Here is a 10964-nt window from a genome sequence, read left to right on the forward strand (position 1 = left end):
GCTCCAGCTGAAGCCTCTCTATCCAAAGACTTGGATACACCCAGAGAATAAGATCAGGTCAACCCCAGGAAGGACACCTACCCCAGAGATTCGGAGAGACTAAATGCTTTGTTGGAAACCGCTCAGTTGGTTATGAAAGGGAAATCCGTCACCATTTCTCTTCTGTACACTCCCATCTTTGGTCTGACCTGAACGGAAGAGCCAGTCTGCTTAAAATCTCAGCCCCGACGCACGCACAGTCTTCACACATCTACATTTCTAGGTAGGTACGTTTGGGTGAAACCCACTGCCCAAGGAGGCACTGTCCAGTCTATAAAGCTAAGTAAGAATGGAATTGCAAGGCCTTCTACTTCCCGTTTCACCATCCCCCTGCCCCACCTCATGGTACCATCTCCTGACCCCGGCACTGTGTTCAGCCCAAACTCAGCGGCCTGGCATCCTTCCAGCTCATTGGGGTCCCCAAGGGTTGTAAAAGAACAAACCAGAGAATCTGTTTCCTTGTCCCCAGCCTCTCTCTGACCCATCGAGCCCAGTAACTTCCCTCCTGTCCCACAGCAACTTGACTAGGGTCCTTCTCAAACTCTCTTCCACAGCCTTCTGAAGGTTAATAGTCTTCTGTTAGTAGTCACCTAAGACTGATAGAGCCGGAAGGAGCCTCAGAGTCCATCCTCTCAGGCCATCTTTCAACAATTGAGAAAAACAAAGATCCACAGATGTGAAGTGACCTGTCCAGGGTCACACACAGCCTTGGGAGTGGGTGTGGGCTGGAATTCTGGTCGTCTCTCTCCCAGACCGTGGGGAGTCTGAATCAGCTTATGAGAAGATGGCAAGGTTGCCCAAGACCTCCCTTGGCCCCCACCGAGCCCTTGAGCCATCTGCAAGTGAAGACACATGTCTGATGACTACATGGTACATAAAAGATCCTGGTGGTGGGAAGGAGATGAGGCTGGATCAGCTATTTGATATTATTTTATTTTGCTTTAAAGAGCCAGCCAGAGGTGATGATGGTGCCGACCTAGATGTCACACCTTTCCTGCACTGTCACCTCAGAAAGGATGGCAAGGCCTACCCGAAGGTGAGTCTGTGCAAACCGCCTCGTCAAAGAGCGACATGGTAAGCAGAGCTTATTAACACCCTGGCGATATCTCGCAACAATTGTGTGATTAATTCAGGTCACTCCCTCGATGCTTCTTTGCAGACATTCAAACCACTCATTGTCCGCAAAACCGTTTTGTCAAGCCCCAAGCAACAGAATCCCACGCTCGCTGCATCTTCAGTCTCCTGGAAAGAATCTGTGTGGGGCTGGCAGGCTGTCCTGAGTGAAATGAGCACTGGGCTGAGAGCCCAGGACACCTGGGTTTATTTGTTATTCACTGAGTTACCTGGAGCAGATAGGTTTACCTCTCTTGCAGTTCACCTGTGTGAGAAGGTTAAGGTGGAGGCAGAGAAGGAAACAAAAGAAACTCCCCAGCTACCTGTCGTTGACTGATACCAACATCCTCTCTCTGCGTCCCGTCAGGGCGGAATGAGAACATGGGAAACTAGTGGTTATTGAATCCCCACCTTGTGCCAACAAGGGTTGTGCTGGGAGCTCACACCAGCCTGTGACATGGTGCCATGTGCGTCCCAGATGTGGAGAGCGGGATCAGAAACGTAGAGTTGGCATCCAGAGTAACACAGTTAGAGAACAAGGGAGCTAGGATTTATAGAAGTTTCTGGAATTCGGAAGGCCTTCCTTTTAACACTGTATCACACTGCCCTTCAAAAAAAGATCAGCTCTTATTACAGAGAGACTGGGGGTGGTGTTGAGAGACGGAGGCTCAAAGATCCAAAAAAGACAAAGGCCAGTTAGTGAAGACGGGTAAGTGGGTGAGTGACGATGGCCAGAAGGTAAAATGGTTGCCTTCTTTAAAGGGCCCTGAGATTTCAGGCCCAAAAAAAGTGTTCTGATGCAGGACCTCAGGCCCTGGATTGACAGATTTTTTTTTTCTTCCTTTTGAGGGAAAGCTGAAATCCAGAATTTTATGTGAAACTGTCTGATTTCAATCTGTTCCCCTCAACTCAAAAACATCTAAACATCTTGCAAGCTGAATAACAAGAAGCCCAAGCCCAGATTTAACCCACAACCCGCGGTTTGCAAAGTCTGGGTATTTAGAATAATCTCCTAACCAAAGAGTGAGAGGGACTGGAACACTTCATGTTGGGGCCCTAGGAAAGCCTCATCTCTGGATTTCCTTTTTATTTTATTTTTTTAAGATTTTATGTATTTATTCATGAGAGACACAGAGAGAGAGAAGCAGAGACACAGGCAGAGGGAGAAGTAGGCTCCATGCTGGGAGCCCGATGCGGGACTCGATTCCAGGATCCTGGGATCACGCCCCGGGCCGAAGGCAGGCGCTCAACTGCTGAGCCACCCAGGCGTCCCTCTGGAGTTCCTTTTTTAGAGACAGTGAACTTTCTGGAATGTTCCAAGCTGGGATACAAGGGTACTGTGATTCAACCAACCCTTTTAAATGACCAGAACTCACAGCAGCAATTCCTTTCTCTCTTGTGGAGTTTGGGGCAGCCATATACGCATGCCCCTAAAGCCAGTAAGAGTACCCATTTTTTTTCTAATAAGCAACAAATTATTTGAGGGGACTTGGTTGAAAACTCGTTCTAGCCCTATAGTTAAATTCAATTAGACAGTAATTATAGGGAGTCTGCACACATCAGAGCTTAGCTGGAAGAGAAGAGGAGCGCCACAGTTTCTTCAAAATGTTGGCCTAAGGTAAACCTATAATTTTACCTGCTGTCGTTCTGGCGGAACCTTCATGGGAAAGCAGACATTCTGAGCTTTGGATTTTCCATCAGAGGACAACCCAGTGAATGCCTCCTCGCCACTGTGTGGCGTTGGCTCTCTTGTGGTTCAGAAAAGACATGAGCAGGTCTCTTACCTCCCTTCAAACTGGCTGGAAAATAGGGTGGGCTCGTATTTCCAAGCCCAGATAGAATGAGGCATCAGGCCTGTGGAAAAAAGAGGAAATTCTCATTGCTGTATCCTTACCACTCCCTACAGTTTTTTTTTTTTTTTTTTTTTTTCCTCAAGGTGTGGGAAAGAGGACACCCAGATGCATGCATACAGACACACATGAGAGACTACAAGGAAATCCTTCAGGAATGTCTCTCATTTTTGTTGTTGGTTTTGGGGGGGGGGGGCAGTGTGTTTTTTTTTTATTTAAATTCCATTTGCCAACATATAGTATAACATCCAGTGCTCATCCCATCATGTGTCCCCCCTTAATGACAATCCTTAAAAAGAGCTTATTTCCTTGTAGACTTTGCATTTTCACATGGGGCTCCTGGCTCTCCAATTTGAGGGAAACTGTGAATTGGTGTTGTTGCTGGCTACAAAGCCAACAAGAGGCAGGAGAGCTTTGCTAAAGCTTGGAAGGTTTGATGTGTGTGCCATTAGAACTGCAATTTATTTATTTATTTATTTATTTATTTATTTATTTATTTTAGAACTGCAAATCTTGTTAAATAGTCTTCCTCGGCCAGAAGTCCACAGGCTTGTCCCTTTCAATAGCCTTTACACAAACTCAAGGCTTTGCTCTGAAGGGAACATCTAGGCGAGTGCCTAGTGAGGGGGATGTATTCTCAGGGGCTTTCCAGGGGCTGGGTTGATCTTGTGGAAGGTAATATCATGCTATAGCTCCTCCCTGATCCCCATCTCATTTTCATTACAAAATCCATTATTGAAAGGAAAGGAAGTTCTAGTCAACTCATCAAGCAGGCATTTAACCCTGACACTGTGGGGCACTGTGCTAGGTTCTTGGTCCGGGAGAGAAAAATGACCCCACTAGGGAAACATAAGGGAAGAGGCAGCAAGAGCCCCAGGCCCAGGCCCACGGAGTCAGAAAAGACCTTTTCTCAAATCTAAATTTTCACACTTACTGGTTCTATTACGTCTTCTGAGTTACTTAACCTCAGTTTCCCGTATCTGTGAAAGTCTATGCCCTGAGGATGCCAGGAGCAAAACCATGAGGACAAACCCTGGTATAATTATTGTAAGAGAGGCTATCGGGACATGTGGGATGGCATCTGGCCCTGCCTACAGGAGGACGCCCCAGCCCTGCGGCGGTGGGGGGCCGGCACCCACTTGCCCACCGCAGTAGGAAGAGGTGCCACGGAGAGGTCCACATGGAGGGGTCTGGGAATTCTCGAGATCAGGGAACTTTAGACACTTTGGGAAGGAGATGCTGCTTCAAGATCAAGTATATTCAGAATTCAGAAGAACATTCTGGGCGGAGGGAGGAGGGTAACCGAAAGCACAAGAGTACAGAACCCTATAGATGACATCCAGAGACAGAAAGCAGCCGGGTGACACAGGAGTTTGGGTTGCAGGACCAGACCCAGGCCCCTCCAGGGTCCTCAGCATCCCTGCTCCAACGCGCGGAGTGTCCCGGGCAGCTGGCCCTAGGGAAGCAGCACGCAGCACCACGGAAGGCAGAAAAGTGGGGTCGGGCCTGTGCTGGTAAATGCCTAACCGCTGCCTCTCAAGAGGCCCCTGATTTCTGGCGCAGGGTTAAGTCCTCCCGCTGCGGCTGATTCCCCAAAAAAAAACCAACGTGTTCAGCAACCAGATGGCAAACTATTTTCTGGAATTTTAATACTCGGCTCTCATAAGCCGGGGTGGCAGCCAGCTGCAAAACATCTCTGGGTTGGCTTGAGGAACACGGGGGACGTGCCCCGCATCAAACACTGAACCCGGACACTGGATGCACCTCGCAACCCCCAAGTCCATAAAACTCTGCGTTTTAACATTTTTGAATCTTAGCTGTGATAAGCCTTCATGATGACTGCAAACCTCTTCAGAGTTCTGGGGAGACCGTTCCCACGCGTTACCTAGGCATTACCCCTGTGCCCATCTTACAGACGAGGAAGCAGAGCGGCAGAGGCCAAGTGATCACGCTGCATAACTAGCCTTAACGGAGTCTGGGCTCAAACCTACCTCTGCTCCCTTCCCACCCCTACCCCCCATCCCCCCGCCCCATGGGCTGTGTCACCTGACCCCCAGTGTCTTTCAGTTCAGTGAGAACAGGAGTCCCTTCCCTTCCTCCCCCCATCCTGAGTTTCAAGCAGTGCCCAACCGACTTAGGCTATCATGTGTCCCAGCCTTCGGAATGAATCCCAGGGTTTAGGCTCAAGGCCGGGTCCTCTTCTTCCCCAGCTTCCCCTCATGCCATCCCCCACCCCAGTAACACAAACCCCAAACACCTTCGCACCGCTTCCCTCCTGATCTGCCGAGAGACGACAATCTCATCACCCAGGAGCAATTTGCTTCAGCCCTGCCGCATGTTCCTGCTTATTAAATTGTAGGATTATCCCATTCCCCTGCAGTGAAGGCTCCTGGCCTGTTTTATTGCTGTAGTGCTCAGAACTGCTGCACTCAGCAGCAGAGCTTGCTTCCCCAGGACTCGGGCAAGATGGATGAGCTGGCACCTGCTAGCACCTTCTGAGAGCCCAGCCTGTGCCCCGCGCCCCCCAAATGAGCCCCCAGATGAAAGTCTGGTTTCTCGTCGTTTCGTCCCATTTCTAATTGTTTTGTTTAAGTGTGTCAGGTCCGAGAAGAGACACCCAGACTGGGATCACTTCCCCATCCAACAGCTCGGTATGTGCAAACGCACCTTCAAGGAGAAGTTCTGCGACTACCTGCCTCCCCCCCTTCTTTTTCAGCCATTCTGCCCACCTGACCGCCCTTCTGCGACTCCTGGGAAGCCAGCCTGGAACAGGCTTGCATCCTCGTTAGCCGTCGCACCGCGTCCGCATGCACGCGCACACGTGCACACATGCAGGCGTACATGCACACCCTAGCCCGCACCGCATCCGCATGCACGCGCACACGTGCACACATGCAGGCGCACATGCACACCCTAGCCCTCCCGGGCCCTGAGCTAAGCAGCCCGGTGGCCTCGAGCCTGCTTGTCTCACTTTACCAGCTCACCAGTCGGTGTCTCCCCGACTGCCAACCGTCCCTCTTTATTTAGCAAATTCGAACTGGCATCTCATGAAACAGAGAAAACACGACGACAAGGCAGCCAGCAGAGATTGCCAACCGCGATTACCTGCGCAGGGCCATCCTGCAGAGATGCTCATGAAACAGTCTGGCTTACGTTTTTTTTTGTTTGTTTGTTTCCTCCCAGGCAGAGTGGGCTCCTTCAATCGCCTCCCCTGCGTCACTCTAGGCCCCCCAGGTGGTACATCTGCCTCTGTCCAATGACCCACCCGTTTTATCTTTTACTTAGGAAAAAGACAACCAGTCCATCCCTGCTTGGGGCCCTCTGGCCCCCAAGAATCCCCACAACAAATCCCCTCTTTTCTCCAGTTGGCCTATTTCCTCTTGAATTTCCGAGCTCAGCCGGTGGCACCTCCTCCATGAAGCCTCCCTGATCTACTGGGCAGGGATAGAGACTCCTCTCTGACTCCACAAGGCTAGTGCAGGGGCTCCCAGCCTTGCCCCTCCGTGTCACCAGGCTGTCTCCCTCACTGCACCCAAAGTCTTTGTGCTCAGGGACCGAGTCTTAGCCACCCACTTATTCCCAGCACCTGGTGGAGTGAGTGTCTGCACATAGTAAGTGCATGACATTGAGGGAAGCTATGACTTAACAATGACACCCATCTCTCCTCTGCACTGTCCACACCCTCGAATTCTCCTAAAGGGGGAACCATGAGTTAAAGACAGAAGAGGCAAGTGCTCTGAAATCTCCTCCCTCTTACTGTTTAATAACTTGGACTGTTCCAACTTATCAAAGCCTCTTCAATTAAGAATGCTCCTCTCTTCCAAAAAAAAAAAAAAAAAACCCTAAACAAAACAAAAAAAGAATCCTCCTCCCACTCCTCTGCTTCCTCTGCTTTTCTAAAGGAGTGTTCAGATGTTAATGTCGAAAACTAAAATTTCTGGCACCTGGGTGGCTCAGCAGTTGAACATCTGCCTTCGGCTCAGGTTGTGATCCCGGAGTCCCAAGATCGAGTCCCACATCAGTCCCAAGATCGAGTCCCACATCAGGCTCCCCGCAGGGACCCTGCTTCTCCCTCTGCCTGTGTCTCGGTCTCTCTCTGTGTCTCTTATGAATAAACAAATAAGATCTTAAAAAAAAGAAGAAAAGAAAAAGAACATTTGCAACAACCATTCCCCGAGGAAATGGAAGTTCCCCAAACCCTGAAGGCCTCCAGGCAAGTTGCAGAGATTGTTTGGAGCAGATAATAGTGGGAAATGTCCAGAGTGGCTGAGCTAAAGACAAGAGGGCTTCCCTAAGATGTGTCTTGGGGTTTTATCATTTGAGGGGATAAATTAGGCCTTGAGAGAGAGGGCCTGGAAGAAGAGACCATCCTTAGCCTCCAGAGAATACGCCCACCTCAGGAATGGGGCCTCTAGCCCAAGCCCAAGAAAGGAAGAGCAAGGTGATGAGCTCTCAGATCCCATGGAGCAGGAAAAGCTCTGGTTGCAGCTGCTGGTTCTGATCAATCCTTGAGGAAACAGTGAAACGAAGGCGGGGGGTTAGACCCAGACCCAAGCCTCGGTAGCAAAGGGCCACACTCCGCCACGCAGGCCCCGCTTCATTTGCACCCACTCGACAAACACTGAGCACCTATCACGCGCCAGGAGCTCCTAAGCATAAAGCATATAGGACTTTCCTTTCTTTTAAGAATGTCACGGTCTCTTGAGAGAGAAAGACAAGAAATCAGTAAGTATAGGATGATGTGTGATGGAGGTGTGCGCAGATCACAGGACGCCCCGTGCAGAGCGGGGGTGCTGGGGAAGCGCCCCGTGTGCGGAGACCTGGCTAGGCAAGACCAAACCCTTAAACCGCCGGCTGCACAGCCCTGCACCAGGCTCTGGTCAATTAAAGAGAGAAGGATGAAATGGGAGGGAAGGTGGGGTCAAGATGGGAGGAAGAGACCTCGGCTTGATTTATGGACTCGGGTTGAGGCTTTGCTCCCACCTGTTCAGACAGGTGTTCTGTACCACCTGGTGGGAGTGTATCTGCTCCTTCCACTCACCCCTTGAGGAGAGACTTCGCCCTCTCCTGGGCCCTCGATTGCCTCCAGAACCATCAGATTTCTTTTGCTGCCTGCCCGCATCCTCCCTAGTCTGTTGCTAAAAAGGCACTTCCCTGGAGAAGTGGGAACAGGGAAAGAGATTGCCCCTAATTCTACCCTTTGGGGCCACTAAGAGCCAATATGAGCCTCCCCTACGTGGCAACCTTCATATCATTGAAAATGGCTCTCACATCTCCCCCCGCATCCCCCAGGCATCACTTCTTTAGAATAAAAACCCCATTTCTTGATCTTTCCCCAGAGTGACATATGATCAAAGCTACTCAAGCATTTTTTTTCTCACTTTGAGATTTGTCTTGGCCCTTCTTAAGGTGGGAAACCCGTAACTGAATGCAATGAACCAGGTGTGATCTGATCAGCCCAGAGTAGAAGAGGAATCTCACCTTCCTTATTTCCTGTCTCATATTTCTAATAACACAACCAAGATGGAATTTGCTCTTTTGGGCAACTATCTCACGTTCGTGGGGTTTCTTAAAGTGTATCATAAGTTCAACCTAGGTTGGGTTTGTTTGGTTTTGTTGTTTTTGTTTGTTTGTTTCCTATTTCTGCTGCTGCTAAACCACATCGTACCCGTCCTACCTTTGTACAGTTACTTTTTGGACCAAAGTACTGAACCTAGACAGTGATGAAAGAATCAACATGCAAGCTGGCTGACTTGGGGCCCTAACTAGAAACCTCCTGGGGCGAGGTCCTCCTGGCTCTTCAAAACATGGTGCAAAGCTAGAAGCAAATGACCAGTGGGAAGCTGGTGATGAAGGCTCCACACACACTCCAGGCCATGGGTGCTGAGGTCCCCACCAGGTTTCTGGGGACAAGCCATCTCCTTGGGTCACACTAACTTTCCTGTCTCACGCCAAAGAGATCAGCACATTCCAAATGTTGTGCCATGTCGGGGCGTGGGGGGGTCTTGGAAGCCTCTCCTCAACCCCCTCTCCAGTTGAGAGAATGACGATGGATTCCACAGACCTTTACGAAGGACATCAGGCCTGGCGTGGAGGCAGAGCCGCCCAGTTAGAGGAGCTCACAACCAGAATTCAGTCCAGGGGGACTGATGGGTAACACTGAAGTTCAGCAGGTGTCGGAGCGCTCGGGGGACTTTGCAATACCTTCCTTATTTCCTCAAAAGCCAAAGATGGGGCAGGAAGCTATGGGGCTGGAAGTCAAAGCAGAGGGAATGGTGGTGGGTTTTCAAGACCCAAGGATGCATGTAAGGACCAAGGATCTTCCAGCGGAGAAACCATGGCTCCGGCCTGTTGGAGGGAGCGGAGGATGGAGGAATGAGGAGGAAGGGGTGAGACACCAGTCAATCTGAAACGTGAAGCCCTACTTTAGAGAAATGAGTATGCACCCTTCTAGTGGTGAGCTCCGGCCTGGAGATTGGAGGCAGCCTGTGCTCCTGGTCTAACCACCCCTCCCTCCCAGCTCCGTTCATCTCTGCCCACAGACACCCTCAGAAGAGCCTGGCAATGCCTCTTCAAGCCTCCGCCACTAGATGTGTGGAGGAAGGGAAAGCATCTAGGTCTTTTGCCTCTTGAGCTGACTTTGGAACAAAGAACCAGACTGAGTGGCGGGGGGACAGGTGTCTTCCAGCAAAGCCACCCAAATGTGCTTCCAAACCCTTCTAGACCCACCATACAAACCAGTGTCCAGATGGTTCACAGAGCAACCTCCTGGACCTTGTTGAGTCAAGTGGAGAGGAATAACAACAATAATAGTAAATATTTATTATTATGATCTGATGATGATGATGATGATGATGATGATGATTTAGGACAGGGGAGCCCTTCCTGGCTGTGTCAACTGGGCTATAGTCTATTCCCATTTTTCAGAATGAATGGAAAGGTCAAAGATGACCCTTGGAGGGAAGAGTATAACCAGTGGGACTTGTGCTACTGTGCTCCCCTTCCCCCTCCTTTCTTCTCCTTTTGGGGCGGTCGGATTCCTCAGGCTTCCATCGCCCCACCTCGAGTCCTACCCTGGACCACAGTGAGCTTCGGATCCACAGCGTGAGGGCTCCTTCTCAGCACTTCCACTCAAGCTGGGTCCTTCCCGGCCGCCTGTCCTCCCTCATCTTTGCAGAATCAGCTCAAACGTCGCCTTCTCTCTGGGACCTTTCCCTGCATCCCGGAGACAAAACTTGGCCTTTCCCTCTTAGGGGAGCACTCACGGCGTTTTTCTCAGTGGCCTGTTGCTGATGCCTGTTCCCGTATGCATCCACCCAGTCGGGAGCTCCTAAAGGGTGTGATCTGCATCGCCTGGTCCTGACTTGATGCTTTTAGGGCGAGAGTAAATGAAGGAATGAGTGAGTGAGTGAATGAATGAAACACAGCAAGGGACAGACAAGGCCTCTAACCCGTAAGTGTGCATCTTGGCCAGGGCCTCTGCTTCCGTCTCTATGCTACTCCCTGCAGCGTGGAAGAGCTGCGGCTCCATGAGGGCACAGTGGGCCTGGCTGGCGGGACGTCTCGGGCCCTGACAGTGAGGGGGGTCTCCTATTAGGGAAGGGATCACCTGGAAAATCTCCCTCCCCCCCCCCCCAGTGGAGCTTTTTCTTTTTCCACAAAGAGTACAGGATATTCTGGACAAATGTGAGGCCCTCCGGAGGCAGGGGTGCATGGGCTGTTTGCTCCCAAGAGCCCTTCCGCGGGGGCAGATGCAGATAACATGAAATTCTTGCCCCCTCTCGGGCTGCGTGAACCCGAGACCGAGGGCGTCTCTATCCCCGGGTGCCCCGGCGGTGCCCTGACAGGTTGGGATCTGCTGATTTCTAAAGAGATTTTGAGCAGAGAGCACGCAGTTTTAGGAAGGGCCGTGGGAGGGGGGCTTGCCTCAAGATGCCCTAGATCCTGGCCTCCTGAGTCCCC

This window comes from Canis lupus, chromosome 7 (genome assembly GCF_011100685.1).
Source record: "Canis lupus familiaris isolate Mischka breed German Shepherd chromosome 7, alternate assembly UU_Cfam_GSD_1.0, whole genome shotgun sequence".
Classification (NCBI taxonomy): domain Eukaryota; kingdom Metazoa; phylum Chordata; class Mammalia; order Carnivora; family Canidae; genus Canis; species Canis lupus.